Source organism: Lactuca virosa, chromosome 3, assembly GCF_052849685.1.
Source record: "Lactuca virosa cultivar CGN04683 chromosome 3, Lactuca_virosa_CGN04683_v6, whole genome shotgun sequence".
NCBI lineage: Eukaryota > Viridiplantae > Streptophyta > Magnoliopsida > Asterales > Asteraceae > Lactuca > Lactuca virosa.
The window spans coordinates 351,401,172-351,419,133 of NC_136428.1; the positions used below are offsets into that span (position 1 = coordinate 351,401,172).

Genomic DNA, 17,962 nt, shown 5'->3' on the forward strand with positions numbered 1-17,962 from the left:
TACCATGATTTTTAGTGATCTCTAACAGAGGTGAAAATGTTCATAATCACAGACTGGTCCGGGTTTGCCTCTGAAATGACAGGCAGTTTTGTAAAAATCACCATAAATTGTAGAAAAATCATATGGAGATGTGCAAGTAGCCATTGTAAAGCTAAGAGTTTGAACTACTTGCACCTGGAACAGTTTTGAAAACTAAAATATTTAAGTTGACCAAAACAGTCTGTGATTAACGTCCATCTTTTCTGATGTAATCTGTTAGAAAAAGTTTAATTGTGTTCTTGATGATTTTACTTGTATTCCCCCCCTTAAAACTTAAGAAAAACATGTAAATGTAGGGGTATGAACTCACCTTATGTGATTTCAGTAGATGAAAGTGAGATAGAGGAAGTGTTCAACCCAAGAACACTAAGAAGATGTCTTGATGATTCGAGAATCTAACACCGAATAAGATGGAATTTGTGTAAGATATCAATGATTTGAGTAGAATGGAGTTTAATAATTATGTGAATGATGAAGATACTTACTAATTGAAGGAAGAAATCCCTGGAGAAAGCCTTGAAGTTCTTGAAATTGAGAGAAAAGATGAGAGAATTTTGGAGAGTGTCCTTTGGTTGCTAAGTGTAGAATGAAAGAACTTTATGGAGAATGAGGAGAGAGGATCAATCCTCCAGCTCTTAGAACATGGGAAGAGCTGGAGATTGGGTGTAAAGGTCCACTAAGGTGACAAGGAGTAGTGGGAAAGAGTGGATGATCATAGAGTGAGGTGGTGGTGGCTTGCTTTTGTCATAAAATAAGGAAAAGCAATTATTCCCTCAATAATTAGTCCAACCACCAATTCTATTAATACATTTTTATAAAAACCCTGGAGATTTATATATTTTGGGGCCTTAGTTTATAAAATAAAGTTTTGGGTGAAAATCCCACGTTAAAATAATGAAAAACGGAGTTAAAACGAAGTCGTAGTCGAAAAACCAGAAAAATTATGACACGCAAACATGCATGTCGTCTTCTTTTATGACAGGGGCTTCCTTGATACTCATTGCGTGTCATCAACACGCGAGTCGTAAGGTTACGACATATAAATGTGTGTCGTCTTCCTTTATGACAGGGACTTCGGTCCTGAAGCTTTAGTTTTGGGTCCTTAAGCCTATTTTACCCGTTTTTACCCCGTTTCAAGTGGTTTTTGACCCAGTTAAGGGTCGGGATGGCCCGAATGATTACAAAAAATTAAAGGAACTTTTGAGAGAGATTTGGGAGAGATTCGGGAGAGATTTGGGAGAGATTTTAATAGAGAGAGGTTGAGTGAAAGAGATTGTGAGAGGTTTCGTTTGTGATCTTTTTGAGTGTCCGGCTTCGCAACGAAAGGTCCATAAACCCTGTTAAGCCATGATTTAGTGTCTTACACAATCCCGATGATTGTGCAATAGTGTTTTATCGCTTTGGCTTGTTGTTTAGCACTGTTAAGGCTAAGGAAAATCAAACACATGAATTTTTCAAATGATGTTTTCTCATTGAAATAGCGAATTGTATAATGTAAACCCTAACATACAAGGGTTAATGGAGTTGACCGGTTTGACTTGTTGACTTTGTTTGACTTTGACTTGAGCGAAATTTAACGGTTGTCACATCATCCCCCCGTTAGAGGGAATTTCGTCCCGAAATTTGCATTTTGACTGGGACTTCAAGAGTTTGGAAAAAGATGTGGAAAACTTCTCGTAGTACAAGAAATTGATTATGGCGAGGAACAACCTGCCTGATGTCACATAACGACCTTGGAAATTTCTTATTGTAACTTGAGCTGAGTCAATTTAAAAGGAGTTTATTGTTTTAGGATGATAGAGTATTCTATGTGTGCTTTTATACTCCCTGTTTTATCCTTGGTATTACCACTATGAATATTTTATAGTTAGCGAGTTCCATCATTACGAATGTTTCAACAAATTTTGACGAAATTTGCATTATAAGTCCTACTAGTTCTTTTATAGTCGATTGGCGTAAACTAGTCGTATATCATTAAGATTGCAAGGGCATTTTGGATGGGTGACCCCGCCTTAAGCCCACAACCAAACAAGGAACAGGGAATGAGGCGGAATCACACATTCTAAGTCCATAGAATCTTAATGATATATGACCATAACGTTTACACTAGCCAGCATAAATTCCAAGGGCGTAGTATTATTGGGGCCAGGAGTAGGAATTGTAGTTCAAAATAAAATTGTTATAAGCCTGCTATCTTCAAACTTGGGCTTTGGCCCCTCCCGATTCCTAATCAGAATGGTCCAATACTCTTGCCCGCTCCAAGTCGAGAGTTGATTCATGTGGCTTGAGCTTAGGCTTGGGTCTTAGAGAAAGAGGCAATGCGTCAGGCTGGCTTCACAGAGCTGCAAAAACTCTTCTCTCTCGACAGTGGATAGATAACATGCCTCGGCTCTTCAGGCCCACATTGCCTACTGGGCCAACTCAAATGAACATCCACTTTGTTACCCCACTTGGGTTATAGGCAAGTGTTACCAAGCCCGATATCAAGAAATCAAAATCGATTCATCCCTATTTGCCCAATTCGCTGCCTATCTGGCCTGCTGTTCGCTTCTCGTTGTCTCGCTAAGTCAGTCGCCTGGTCTCACTCTCGCCAATCGCCATCGCCTAATGCCCAAATCCCTATTCACACTTCACAGAAATCAGGTATGTAATCCCGAGACCCATATCCTATTCAGCTGTTCTTTCTTTTCTGATTGTAAGATTGTTGATTGTTGGTGTTGGCGTATTGCACTGCTGCTGCTGTTTTCAGTCAATCCGTTGCCTATTTATGCGTTACTACTGTCTTACTGAGTTTCTTTTTAATTTGGCTGTCATTTGTGATTTGGCGATTTTCCAATTTGATTTACTAGTTATGAACTTATAGATTTGGTTATTGTTAAATGAGTTATTGGTTATTGTTCAAATTTTGATTTTGATTTTTTTTTTTTTTAATTTCAGTTTATAATATTTTCGGCCCCCCTCCCCCAAGTTAATTGTTCAAGCTCCGCTACTGATAGATTCACTGGTAAAAAACCTGAGTTTTTACATAGATGATAAGACTTATTTGGGTTTTGCCGTGTTCCCAAGATTCATGGTTTATAGACTTGAATAGATGCTAGTTTTAGTAATAAAAAGAAATTTAGAATTTAAATGTCGATGTTAGATTCTTGTACTGATATTTAAGGGGTTAAAAAAAATAAAGTTTTATTAGTTACCTATAGCGACACTCAAGTCATAATTTGCATGTGTGAAGACTTGGAGTACTTTCTAATGAAAAGTGTGCTACTGGGGAAATTCGAAACTGGTACGTAGCTTCAAAGTCAAGAATATGCAGTAGGCATGTGATGCATTAAATGCATGAGGCACAAAAGTCCTAATTTGCAGCAACATATACGTATATGTGTGTGAATTGAAGAAGAAGGTTACGGCTCAAAGACCATTCATTTCCTCTTTATTTTTTTTATTTATTACTCCTCCCACTTACCTTATATAAATCATCACAAAAGAAGGGTACGGCTCAAAGTCCATTCATTTCCTCTTTATTTGTTATTCGTTACTTCTCCCGCACAAATGGATCCGCCTGCAGATCATCAAAACCCCATAGATGACCTCGATCGGTTTCAGTACTTTGATCATCAGGATCTGTTCAGGTATATATAAATGTCACTCATTACACCATCTTTCGCACAGAAAAGTGATTTTGTTTATATTGATCAAAACATGGTTTGATTTTTGCAGTGGTGACCTGCTCAACCATCAGGATTTCGAGTTGTCGGAAAAATCGCATGAAGTGCTCGATCAGAATGTTTTCACAGTACTTAACAAAGATCAAAACATCATTTCTAGAAATGAGTTTCATGATCTTGATCCCCTTGAAGACATAAGCTTATGGGATTGTTGGGAGGATGATAATTTACCATTGGTTAGTTTCAGTGAAGACTGTAAATCCGGTGGTGAGGCTACAGGTAGTTCTAGTGCTGCCACCACTGATCACGGTGGCCGGAAGGTGGCAAATAGATTGAGACCATTGGAGTTTGAAGAGATAGCGAAGTACTTTGAGATGCCGATAATCATGGCAGCAAAGGAACTAGGGATAGGGTTAACATTGTTGAAGAAAAGATGCAGAGAGCTAAACATAAACAGATGGCCTCATAGAAAACTTAAGAGCCTTCAATCCGTCATTCAAAATGCCAAGGTAAACTACGATAATAACCTTTTATACATTACTCATGCATGCATGCATGCACTTGGTAACCAAAGTAGTTTTGGTATTTTCTAAAATTTTAATTATTAGTTTCTTTATAACATAAACATAGGCCCTAGGCATATGCCACATCGAATCAATTGTTTTACTACGATTTCTGATTTATATTTACATAAACTTAACTCATTGTAAATTTTATGAACTCACACGAAAAATATATTGCATCTACCTAAAAAAACTAGGAGTTGGGATTAAAGGAGGAGGTAGAGACGTTAGCAGGGCACAAGAAGATGATGGAGAAATTGCCAGGTATGGAACTGACAGAAAGAACAAAGAAGCTTAGGCTAGCTTGCTTCAAAGCTATTTATAAGAAGAGAGGACTTAACAATCCTTAGTCCTTACCTTTTCTTTTAGCCATTTTGTTATCATTAGTGGATTTTAATCTACATTGTATGTCTTTTTCTCTTGATAGTTTGATACTCTTTTTTTTTTTTTTTTGTTTCATTTTATGTATTTGTCTATTGATTTTTAATGCAGAAAATTTTGTATAATTTGGGTATTATAGTTTGTATTATGTATTTAGCCATATTTTAGATTGCCGACACGACTACGCCGACGACTCTATACCATAGGTATATATAAATAGACTTATGAATTTAGTAGGAATAACTTGATTATAATCTTGTGATTTGTTCCATGTCTGATCCACTCCTAAGATTCTCTTGACATGCCCCCAGTTATGTGTAATTAAAATTTTATTAGACTGTTGATCCTAATGAGTCTACCCTAAGTCCACAACCAAACAAGGAACAGGTCCTAAGGCGGACTCACCATTTCTAGGTCAATCATTCCTTAATTACACATAACTTCGAGGTACACCTAAAGAATCTTAGAGTTACCAGTTGTAAATTGTTTGTAATACCAAGTAGTGAGATTCAATGAAATAAAATGCATGCCTATTTCATTGATAAACCTTTTAGTAAATATCCTTACCATTTATATACACATGTATATTTTCGCACTTTAGTGAACTATTCTTGGTGTTTCTGTTAACATCTTGGAGATGGAGTTATGGTAGTGGGTAGAAGTAGGTTTTGTACGGGCGTTAAAATTTACACATCATGTTGCTCCTGCGAGAATAGGGGTAGAAGAGATAATTAATAGACGCCTAATCCTATAATTACTTATAGGGGTGATCCTTATTAGTTACGTCTATAATCACGTAGTACATATCAGTTATACATAATTTGAGATAGAATAGACTTTCGAATAAATGACTCTACTCTAAGTCCACAACCAAACAAGGAACAGGAAGTAGAGCAATAGTCATAGATTCTGAGTCTATAATATCTTTAATTATGTATAACCTTGGCGTATGCACTCAGTTATCATAGGCCTACTAATAGAGGTCTTTAGTTTTCACATAAGTTGGTTATAGTATCACCAAATACTCCTATAGTATTTTTAGCTGTTTAGATTCGATTCTTAAAGTATTCTCTGTAGGGTGTAGTTAGGTTGATAGATTTGTTGCCCATTATGACTATCCCCCAGTATATGTAAGTCACTCCTCGGACAGATATAGTTGATCAGGCTATATCCTTCCCAGACTTGATTTACATATACCAAGGCATACCCATAATGTACAACTCCTCTTCTTTTATTTTATGTTCTTCTAGTTATGACACTATATGAGCATGTATGCATGTATTTATACTTTTAATAAAAAAAATCATTTATTTTCTAAAAGTATATTTATTTGAAAAATGCACAAATCAGAGACTATTAGTCCCAATTGTGTTTATAGTTTGTATATCTTATGTGGTTTGATATACTTAATTCACTATAAACTGTGCTCTGATACCAATCTGTCACACCCCCAAACCAAGGATGGCGGAAACGTCCGGGGGTGGAGGACTTCATGTGTAGTATCATAACAACAATTGTAATAGTAATTCAAGCAAACACAACCAACATATATATAATTGAAAAAGTTACATCATTGTATGAATTACATGTTTACGAATCAATTACAATATGTTGACAAAATATGAAATAGTAGACGCCTTAGCGTCCCATCCTCAAAAGCACTTGATTACCTGTTTAATGATTTACTGAGAATACAAGTTGTTTGAAAAAGTGTCAACACAAAGGTTGGTGAGTTCATAAGCTTTTGTTTGGTATTATTAAAAGCCTTTCGTTTGTGAAAGTAGTATTTGTGTTAGAAAATCCAATATTTTCCTTAATGTGTAAATGTAGTCTTAAAACCCAAAGACCGAAATGTACAAGTAATTTGTCATATTTATAGTAAAACAATGCAAGTTTAAATCGACATAAACTCATTAAATTTTAATGAAGTTCCCGTAAATTCCAACGTTTATTAATACTTTATGTGAGTTATTATAACCATGCTATGACCTAGTTGGCCTGAAACGACGTTCTTCAGGCGTCAGAAATGTTATGACAGTTGTCACCCCAGACCTGCCGGTCTAGCTGTTGCATGCAGCTTAGGTGTGGGTTTGTCAAACCCAATATAGATCTATACACAAGTATCACGCTCTCCCTCAAGGAGACTCTGGTTACAATACAGGACTTAATGGTAATTTGAAGTAAATGTCTCACAAAGTCATTAACGGAATTACGTGTTATGAAAACTTGGTACCGTATGGCCGTACCTTGCTTAATGAAAATATCCTTTGTGTAAATGTACCCTTTTTAAATGTATTTGTTATGTAATGTATCATAAACTATACCTATTATAGTTTATCAACCAAGGGTAGTACGTGGTAATGTATGCAAACTATATTCAAAATAGTTTATTAAATGTTTGAATGTATCGATTGTACTTTGATTATAATCACTTGTTATTCTTTATATTTTATATGACCAAATCCATTTGTAAACTGATGTGTGTCTAAATATTAAGATAAAATGTCATATATTGCAATAACATATAATCACATAAAGATATACACCTTGCTCAACATGTTACAAGGTGAAATGAAATTAACAGCAACTTTTCGTTGAAAAACAGTTTTTGTTACTGTTCTTAGAAAATTTATAAAAAAATCATCAAAGCTCTAAATCCCAATCCGCAAATTTTGAGAGTTTGGAATATGAGTCTAGTTTGTTCGTAAATTTTACCATGATTTTTAGTGATCTCTAACAGAGGTGAAAATGTTCATAATCACAGACTGGTCCGGGTTTGCCTCTGAAATGACAGGCAGTTTTGTAAAAATCACCATAAATTGTAGAAAAATCATATGGAGATGTGCAAGTAGCCATTGTAAAGCTAAGAGTTTGAACTACTTGCACCTGGAACAGTTTTGAAAACTAAAATATTTAAGTTGACCAAAACAGTCTGTGATTAACGTCCATCTTTTCTGATGTAATCTGTTAGAAAAAGTTTAATTGTGTTCTTGATGATTTTACTTGTATTCCCCCCCTTAAAACTTAAGAAAAACATGTAAATGTAGGGGTATGAACTCACCTTATGTGATTTCAGTAGATGAAAGTGAGATAGAGGAAGTGTTCAACCCAAGAACACTAAGAAGATGTCTTGATGATTCGAGAATCTAACACCGAATAAGATGGAATTTGTGTAAGATATCAATGATTTGAGTAGAATGGAGTTTAATAATTATGTGAATGATGAAGATACTTACTAATTGAAGGAAGAAATCCCTGGAGAAAGCCTTGAAGTTCTTGAAATTGAGAGAAAAGATGAGAGAATTTTGGAGAGTGTCCTTTGGTTGCTAAGTGTAGAATGAAAGAACTTTATGGAGAATGAGGAGAGAGGATCAATCCTCCAGCTCTTAGAACATGGGAAGAGCTGGAGATTGGGTGTAAAGGTCCACTAAGGTGACAAGGAGTAGTGGGAAAGAGTGGATGATCATAGAGTGAGGTGGTGGTGGCTTGCTTTTGTCATAAAATAAGGAAAAGCAATTATTCCCTCAATAATTAGTCCAACCACCAATTCTATTAATACATTTTTATAAAAACCCTGGAGATTTATATATTTTGGGGCCTTAGTTTATAAAATAAAGTTTTGGGTGAAAATCCCACGTTAAAATAATGAAAAACGGAGTTAAAACGAAGTCGTAGTCGAAAAACCAGAAAAATTATGACACGCAAACATGCATGTCGTCTTCTTTTATGACAGGGGCTTCCTTGATACTCATTGCGTGTCATCAACACGCGAGCCGTAAGGTTACGACATATAAATGTGTGTCGTCTTCCTTTATGACAGGGACTTCGGTCCTGAAGCTTCAGTTTTGGGTCCTTAAGCCTATTTTACCCGTTTTTACCCCGTTTCAAGTGGTTTTTGACCCAGTTAAGGGTCGGGATGGCCCGAATGATTACAAAAAATTAAAGGAACTTTTGAGAGAGATTTGGGAGAGATTCGGGAGAGATTTGGGAGAGATTTTAATAGAGAGAGGTTGAGTGAAAGAGATTGTGAGAGGTTTCGTTTGTGATCTTTTTGAGTGTCCGGCTTCGCAACGAAAGGTCCATAAACCCCGTTAAGCCATGATTTAGTGTCTTACACAATCCCGATGATTGTGCAATAGTGTTTTATCGCTTTGGTTTGTTGTTTAGCACTGTTAAGGCTAAGGAAAATCAAACACATGAATTTTTCAAATGATGTTTTCTCATTGAAATAGCGAATTGTATAATGTAAACCCTAACATACAAGGGTTAATGGAGTTGACCGGTTTGACTTGTTGACTTTGTTTGACTTTGACTTGAGCGAAATTTAACGGTTGTCACACATACACATATATACAAGTTCATCTTATACATCTCTCGCGTTTCTATCTCCTATTTCATCTATGTGACAGATTCCTCTGTTGCCTCCCATCTTTTAAGTTGTTGTTCTTCTACTTATTATTATTATACACATAGTGAGACACATATATGTGTGAAACGTCCTATTTTGCATTTAATGTGTATGTATGTGTGAGTTTGTGTTAAACATCGTTAATAAAAGTGTCAAACGTACTATTTTGTGTTTCATGTGTATGTGCATTTGACTATGTGTCAAACATCGTTAATTAAAATGTCTTTTCGAATTTTGAAGGTCAAATATTTTTTTTAAATAAAAAAAATCTAAAACGGTCGTGTGTGTGTGTATATATATATATATATATATATATATATATATATATATATATATATACGTACGTACGTAACCAAGTTTAATAATAATAATAATATTATTATTAATCATATTATTAAAAAATATTTAAAATAGTAAAAAAAATATTTATTTATCAAACAAAATATTTATTTTTTAATTTAGTTGGAAATCCGTAGGTAAAGTCCAACGCAATACCTACGGACTGAAAAAATCAAAAAACCTGCTTAATCAAGTATGTTCTAGGTTTAAGATTTTTTAGTTGCCTCCAAAACAATTGACCAAGTTTCTCTCTACCCCCAAATCTCAATCGACATCAAGTATCCCTCCAAATCATGATCGACACAAATTATCCCTTGTTGAATCCGATTTGTAGGTATTGAATGGGAAAAAAATATGAACATCCCTAAAAGAAAATCGGGAATGAGAGCTCTTCCCTAAATCAATTACCAGGTGCGTGCTTCTCACCCGTTCCTTTTCAATTTCGATTTGCTAGAGTTAGTGAAGGGAAAAAACGATAATAGGTCTCATCTCTCTCGTCTGTTGCTCCCACATAACCACCTCCAGCGCCACCCTCTCCATCGTCAGCCTGCCCTTCTCTGCCGGCGTCTCCCTCCCCGGTAAGTTTATCTTTTCCAAAAATCGATGTCTATTTTGATGTCCCGATGTACACCCTTTGTAAATCTGGTGATGCTGATATTCTCCTATGTTTCTCGATTATTTGTCAAAACTACATCAAGCTGGTTGAGTTAGTGTAGGAAGTAGGAACTCCAACTGTTGCCAAGCGTTTTTGTTTATACTTCAGCAGTTCAGTTGTCTTTGTAAAACCTTGGAACTCATGGCTTTTGACTTTTGATGAACCACGTGCTGGCCCAGAGTAATTATAATTGTCAAATGACTTATACTCACGTTCTAATAGCCCTAAAATTCTTAATCCTTGGATTATCAAGAATGTTTAGGGATGGGGTGTTAATAACTTCTTTTACAAGCAAAGTTTGAAAGTGATGAGATCATTCTTGATAGCTATGTCATATTCTTTTGGTTTTTATTTAAGCTGGATGCTTGTTTCTTTTGGTAAATAAGATCACATGGATTTGTACATTATATATTAGGCAGTCAATCTAGTAGTTAGTTTCTGAAATGAAAAAGAATTATAGTAAGTAAACATAGATTAAGATGCAAATTGATAATGTGTGATTTTGATTGTGTTCCCTTTGTTAGGTTGATTGTTTCAATTGCTTGAATGATGTTTGGGGTAATTTTTTATTCCTATATCCATTGTTGCTTGAATGTGTTTACATAGGAGCTTGCTTATGATGTTTTAATTCTTGAATCTAAACTATTGTAATTATAGTTGGACCATGTGTCATTGCAGGGATGCATGGGACATGGTTGCTGAAATTTGCTTTTCTTAACTTCCAACTATATGGTAGATATTTACACTACCCTTAGTAATATTATCACATATTTCAAATACTTACAGATAATATTTCTTTGTAGGTTATTTTACCCTTTATTCAATTTTCATTGACTTGTTACATGTTTCTAAATGTATGTCATATTGACTTAGGCCTTGCTAGGTGGAATATATCCATCAAGTGAGGAAGTAAGAAATGCTATACTTTCATGCATGGCAACGGTACTCCAACATATGATGAAATTTGGATCCTTCAGGTTGAACCATCTCACAAAATGATGTTGATGGAACCACTCAATTTGATTTGCAACTGCAAGAAAGACAAGCTAAAATGGATGTGTGATTGCAAATAAGACAACATGAAATTAAGGTGCGGCGACCATTTTGAAACATTTGAACAATTAACTTGGTAATCTACCAAATAGTTTTTAGCTTTATGTTTTTGTTAATCATTTGTAATGTATTTGATTATTTTAATGTATTTGATACATTTTCTTATAATGAATATTTGTTTTGCGGTTGAATATGAATGTAATTTTAGGTCACATGTATTGGGGTTTTCTGTATTTTGGGTTGAAAAATTATGGATTTTATTCCAATTAAATTTCAGTTTCTTTTTTTAAATTAAATCATTTTAGTGATGGCTATCGACAGATATCTGTCACCAAATTGTAAAATGTCGTAGGCAATATGTAGTAAAATATTCTGTAGGCAATTCGTAGGAAATAATTATGTAGATAATCAGTAGGTAATAATGCTGTAGGGAATCTGTAGTAAAATAGGTTTTGTAGGTAATCTGTAAGTAATGTTGTTGTAGGCAATCTGTAGGTAAATTACCAACGGAAATTTCAGTAGGCAATCTGTAGGAAATTCTATAGGCAAAGCGTGGCAACCAATTACCCACGAGCTATATTCCTACAGAGTTGTTTCCGTAGGCAATCCGTAGGTAACCCGTTTTATTTATAGATTACCTACGAAATATGTTGTAGGTAAATGGGTAGTTTTCTAGTAGTGAAATAACTAGTTGTGATACCCATGTATTACATATGTTAATTTAAAAAAATAATTATATATATAATGTCAAAATACTTAAAAACTTTGAATTTATAAGAAAATAAGAAAAATAATGGATTATTATAATGAAAATGTTTTTTATCTTTTAAATTTAAACAAATAATTTAAATAAATAAAAGAACGTAATGAGATTTAATTTTGGAAATTTGAAATTAAAATGTAAGTTCATTAATAAAATTAATATCTATTTATTACTATATTTATTGCAATTATTATACCAAAATATTATGTGGAATTTAATAAAATAGAAAAACTTATAAAATAACATGTGTAAAAAAAAATAATTCAAAATAACCACAAAATGACATTTAACAAATTGAATGAGAATGTGACAAGTGGAAAAAAAAATTTCATTTATTAGAGACTAGTTATTAGACCCATATATTACATGAGTTAATTTAAAAAACAAATATAAATGTCAAAATATTTGAGAACTTTGAATTTATAAGAAAATAAGAAAAATAATGATTATTAAAATAGAAATGTTTTTTATTTTTCAAATTTAAACAAATAATTTAAATAAATAAAAGAAACTAATAAACTTTAAATTTGAGAATTTTGAAATTAAAAGGTAAGTTTATTAATGAAATTGATATCCGTTTATTACTACATTTATTGCAATTATTATATTAAAATATTATGCAAAATTTAATAAAATAGAAAAACTCATAAAATGACATATGGAAAAAAAAATTAATTCAAAATAAAAACAAAATGACATTTGACAAATTTAATGAGAATGTGACAAGTAACAAAAAAATCTTTATTTATTCGAGAGTGCTAGGTATGAGACATGTATTACATGTGTTTATTTAAAAGATAAACCTAAATAGAAAATTCTACGCATTTGAGAAGTTTGAATTTATAAGAACAATTAGAAAACTATTAAATTATAAAAATTAAAGTGTTTTTCTCTAAATTTAAACAAATAATTTAGATAAATAAATAAAGGAAATTAATGAAGCTTTAATTTAGTAATTAGAAAAATATGGATTTGGAGTTATTTAAAAAAAATAATAATGAAAGTTCATTAAGGAAAATAATATGCATTTATTATTGAATTTAAATATTATGTGGAATTAATAAAATAAAAAAACCATAAAATTTTATATGGCATAAAAATTAATTGAAAATAACCACAAAATAACATTTGAAAAATTAAATAAGAGTGTGACCAAAAAAAAAAACATTAGTAGAGGATAATAACTTAAAATATTATTGCATAAATAAAATAAGTAATTAATCCTATTTAAAGAAATAGACAGTGGACCTCGCATGATTTTTTTTTTACTAAACTAAAACCTAAAAAATGTAGCCCCACCACAAGTACGTGTACCTATGACGAATCATGGGACAGTTCAGAAATTTCCGATTCCGCCGCGGAATCGCCATTGGCTTCAATTCTTTGACTCTTCACATTAAACATCATGGAGAAGGAGACCAGACGGTGGAGGAATCTGTTCCGCAATGTTTATCTCTGTCGAAATGTAACATGAATTGATGGCAGCCGGAGTCAGAATCATCGGAGTTGGATGGTGTTGGGCGACTCTAACCTCATCGAAGATCCGAAATAACTGATTCTTGTCCTCATGGGTTGCCTGAGTAGTCGGTTCAGTTGCTCATCATTTTTCATGGATAGAAGGTGAATTATGGGTCCATGGAACTTTTACATCAACAAATAAGTTTCACTTGCAAAGTTTTATTCGCTACCCTACGTCGGTGTAAACCGTTTAATTAATACTCCCTCCGTCCCAATATTATTGTCCACAGACAAAAAACACACAGATTAAGAAAAATATTAATTACCACTAACTTTATATAATAAAATGACAGTTTTGTCCTTACTTTGCATTTAATGTTCCATTAAATGCTTAGTTGATTAAGTAATAATGAGGGACTATTTTGGTAAAAATGTTATTTATTTTTAGAAGTGGACTATTATTTTGGGACAAACTAAAAAGGAAAGATGGACTATAATTTTGAGACGGAGGGAGTATATTTTATTTGAGAAAAAATAGATATTAATTTAATCTGAAATTGATCTCACTGTTCATCCATTTCTGCTGCATCTCTTGATAATTGAAATCATTCCCTCTTTGCATCCATTTGATCGACACCTCTACTATATTCTCTGTTGTTACCATAAACCATTGCTGAAATCGTTCTTTCTGCATTCTTGACAGTGGTCTTTGAAAAGCTGACCTCTGAAGCCTTGAAGAAGATTGCTAGCTCCAAAGGAATTGATTCTGAGCTCAAGAAATTGAAGAAGACATTAGACCATCCAAGATCTGCTTAATGATGCCTCCCAGAAGGAAGCAACTAACGAAGCCGTTAAAAGATGGCTGAATGATCTCCAACATTTAGCTTACGACATTGACGACCTACTTGACGATTTGGCAACCGAGGCTATCGAACGTGAGTTGACTGAGAAATCTGGATCCACTAGCAGCAAGGTAAGAAAGCTAATCCCAAGTTGTTGCACAAGTTTCACACTAATTACTAGGATGCATGCCAAGTTAGAAGATATTGCCACCAAGTTACAAGAACTGTTAGAGGCAAAAAATAATCTTGGTTTAAGTGTGATAGCAAATGAAAAGCCAAAAATTGAAAGATATGAGGCATCTTTGATAGATCCTAGTGGTATTGTTGGAAGTGAAGATGAAAAAAATAAATTGCTTACGAAGCTATTGGTGGATAGGGATGAATTTAGTTGTCAAAACTCAAAACTTCAGCATAGTGCCCATAGTTGGTATGGGTGGTGTAGGCAAAACAACTCTAGCTAGAATGTTGTATGATGAAAAGGAGGTGAAGGATCACTTCAAACTCAGGGCTTGGGTTTGTGTTTCTGATGAATTTAATATCCTCAATATAAGCAAAGTAATTTATCAATCTGTAACCGGGGAAAAGAAGGAGTTTGAAGACTTAAATCTGCTTCAAGAAGCTCTTAAAGAGAAACTTTCGAATCAATTATTTCTAATAGTTCTGGATGATGTGTGGTCTGAAAGCTATCATGATTGGGAGAAATTAGTGGGCCCATTTTTTGCGGGGTCTCCTGGAAGTATGATTATCATGACAACTCGGAAGGAGCAATTGCAAAGAAAGCTGGGTTTTCCTCATCAAGACCCTTTGCAAGGTCTATCACATGACGATGCTTTGTCTTTGTTTGCTCAACATGTATTGGGTGTAGATAACTTTGATGCACATCCAACACTATGGCCACATGGGGAATTGTTTGTGAAAAAATGTGATGGCTTGCCCTTAGCTTTAATAACACTTGGGAGGTTATTGAGGACAAAAACAGATGAGGAAGAATGGAAGGAGTTGTTGGATATTGAGATATGGAAGTTAGGAAAGAGAGATGAGATTGTTCCTGCTCTTAGACTGAGCTACAATGATCTTTCTGCCACTTTGAAGCTGTTGTTTGCATATTGCTCTTTGTTTCCCAACTCCCAAGGATTATGAGTTTGACAAAAAGGAGTTGATTCTATTGTGGATTGCAGAAGGGTTTTTGCACCAACCAACTACGAACAAGTCAAAGCAATGGTTAGGTCTTAAATATTTTGAAGAGCTGCTGTCAAGATCATTTTTTCAACAAGCCCCGGATGACAAATCGTTGCTTGTGATGCATGACCTCATGAATGACTTGGCTACATTTGTTGCTGGAGATTTTTTTTAAGGTTAGACATAGAGATGAAGAAGGAATTTAGGATGGAAGCTTTGGAGAAGCACCGCCATATGTCATTTGCTTGTGAGGATTACATGGTTTACAAAAGGTTCAAGCCACTCAAAGGAGCTAAAAATTTGAGAACGTTTTTAGCATTGTCCGTTGGGGTAGTAGAAACTTGGGCTATATTTTACTTATCAAATAAGGTCCTGAGTGACTTACTTCAGGAGTTACCATTGTTAAGCGTCCTCAGTTTGAGTGATCTTAGCATAAGTGAGGTACCAGAAGTCGTTGGTAGTATGAAGCACTTGCGGTATCTTAATCTATCTCGAACTAAAATTATCCATTTACCGGAAAATGTCTGCAATCTTTATAATCTACAGACACTGATCGTTTCTGGCTGTCATGAATTGATTAAGTTGCCCGAAAGCTTCTCCAAGCTTAAAAATTTGCAGCATTTTGACATGATGGGTAGTTGGAGGTTGAAGAAGACGCCCTTAGGGATTGGTGAGTTGAAAAGTCTTCAAACTCTCTTCAGTGACATTGGCTTAGCAATAACTGAGCTTACGAAATTGCAAAGTCTCCATGGAAAAGTTTGTATTGTGGGGCTCGACAATGTGCATAATGCAATAGATGCACGTGCGGCAAACTTATCGCGTATGAGGTTTAGTGAGTTAGAGTTGAATTGGGGTTCTGAGTTTAATTCTCTTCGAACGGAAACACACGAAAAAAAGAGGTCCTCAATGAGCTGAAGCCTCATAATAATACTTTGAAAAAGCCTGAAATTGTGTCATATAGAGGTATAGAGTTTCCAAATTGGGTTGGGGATCCCTCGTTTATTCGGTTGACTAAAGTGTGGATAAGTGACTGTGAAGAATGTACATCTTTACCACGACTTGGGCAACTACCATCACTGAGGAAGCTGATTATTGGTTGGATGAGTAAGGTGAAGGTTGTAGGTTTGGAGTTACTTGGGGCCGACCTTGCATTTCCTTCACTTAAAATCCTACGGTTTGATAATATGTCAGGGTGGGAGGAATGGTCAACAAATAGTGGGGCGTTTCCTTGCCTTCAAGAGCTTCGTATTGAAGATTGTCCTAATCTGGTTCGGGTCTCCCATGAAGCACTACCTTCACTAAGGGTTTTGAAACTAATAAAATGTGATCATGGTTTATTGAAAAGCCTGGTTGATGTAGCTTCATCAATCACCAAGTTGAAAATAGATGATATTTCAGGACTTACCGATGAACTGTGGAGAGGTGTGACAGGGTATCTTGGTGCAGTTGGATACGTAAGCATCAAACGGTGTAACCACATAAGATACTTGTGGGAATCAGAAGCAGATGCAAGTAAGGTTCTTACGAAATTAAAAATATTGGATTTAAGAGAATGTGAATTTTTAGTGAGTTTAGGGGAGAAAGAGGAGGATAATATTAATAGTGGGAGCATCCTAACATCTTTTAGGAGGTTGGAAGTATCGGATTGTAACATGCAGCTTGGAGCACTGCAGTTGTCCAGATAGCATGGAGGCTTTGGATATTAGGAATTGTGATTCAATTACATCGGTCTCCTTCCCAACAGGAGGAGTGCAAAAGCTCAGGTCACTTGTCATCACCAATTGCAAGAAACTTTTGGAAAAGGAGTTGCTTGAATCTGAGATCAATATACATAATTGGTCAAATCTGAAATCGATCACTGCTTTGGGTTACTTCATTAACCTCGTCCGTTTGACAATAAGAGAGTGTCCAAGTATTGAGTCATTTCCTGACCATGAGTTGCTCAATCTCACCTCGTTAAGACAGCTGGAAATAGAAAATTGTACAACTACGGATGCATCCTTTCCTCGTAGGCTTTGGCCTCCAAAATTGAGTTATCTTGGTATAGGAGGGTTGAAGAAGCCCATCTCCGAGTGGGGCCCACAGAATTTTCCAACCTCACTTGTTGACCTAAGATTATATGCCGGACCATGCATATGATGACGACATCAGAAGTTTTGGTGAATTTTTGCATCTTCTTCCTTCATCCCTTACTGATTTTGGTATACACGGATTTGAGAAACTGGAATCTGTTTCAAGTGGAGTGCAACACCTCACCTCCCTCCAACGTCTCATCATTCAGAACTGCCCAAAGACGACAGATCTACCAGAAAAGTTGTTGCCTTCGCTTCTGGTATTGTTGATCTCTGGATGCCCAAATCTGAAACAAAAGATTAGTAGAGGAGGCATCTATTGGCCCCACGTCTCCCTTATCCCCTGCTTGCGGATAGACGGAATTTTACCAAATGAAATATGAAGGCATGCCCCTCTTCTTTGAAATCTTTTAGTTAGTTATGCATATATAATATATGAAGTAACTCATTCAGACAATTTTTCCCTATATATTATTTAGGTACAACCTTAATTACAAGTACGTATTTTCAAACGTTCTTTTCTGTCTCAATATTTGGTTTATAAC

At 34.9% G+C, this 17,962-nt stretch overlaps 1 long non-coding RNA gene and 1 pseudogene across 1 annotated transcript; both read left to right on the forward strand.

Annotated features, from left to right (window-relative positions):
• The first annotated feature begins 9,603 nt into the window (after window positions 1-9,603).
• LOC145163125 (uncharacterized) lies at window positions 9,604-10,783 on the forward strand. The gene is made up of 3 exons (XR_013739588.1): window positions 9,604-9,806; window positions 9,878-9,973; window positions 10,729-10,783. It is a non-coding gene; the product is annotated as an uncharacterized LOC145163125 (long non-coding RNA).
• Window positions 10,784-13,990: 3,207 nt separating this feature from the next.
• Window positions 13,991-17,800, forward strand: LOC145164879 (putative disease resistance RPP13-like protein 1; annotated as a pseudogene).
• Window positions 17,801-17,962: the final 162 nt, after the last annotated feature.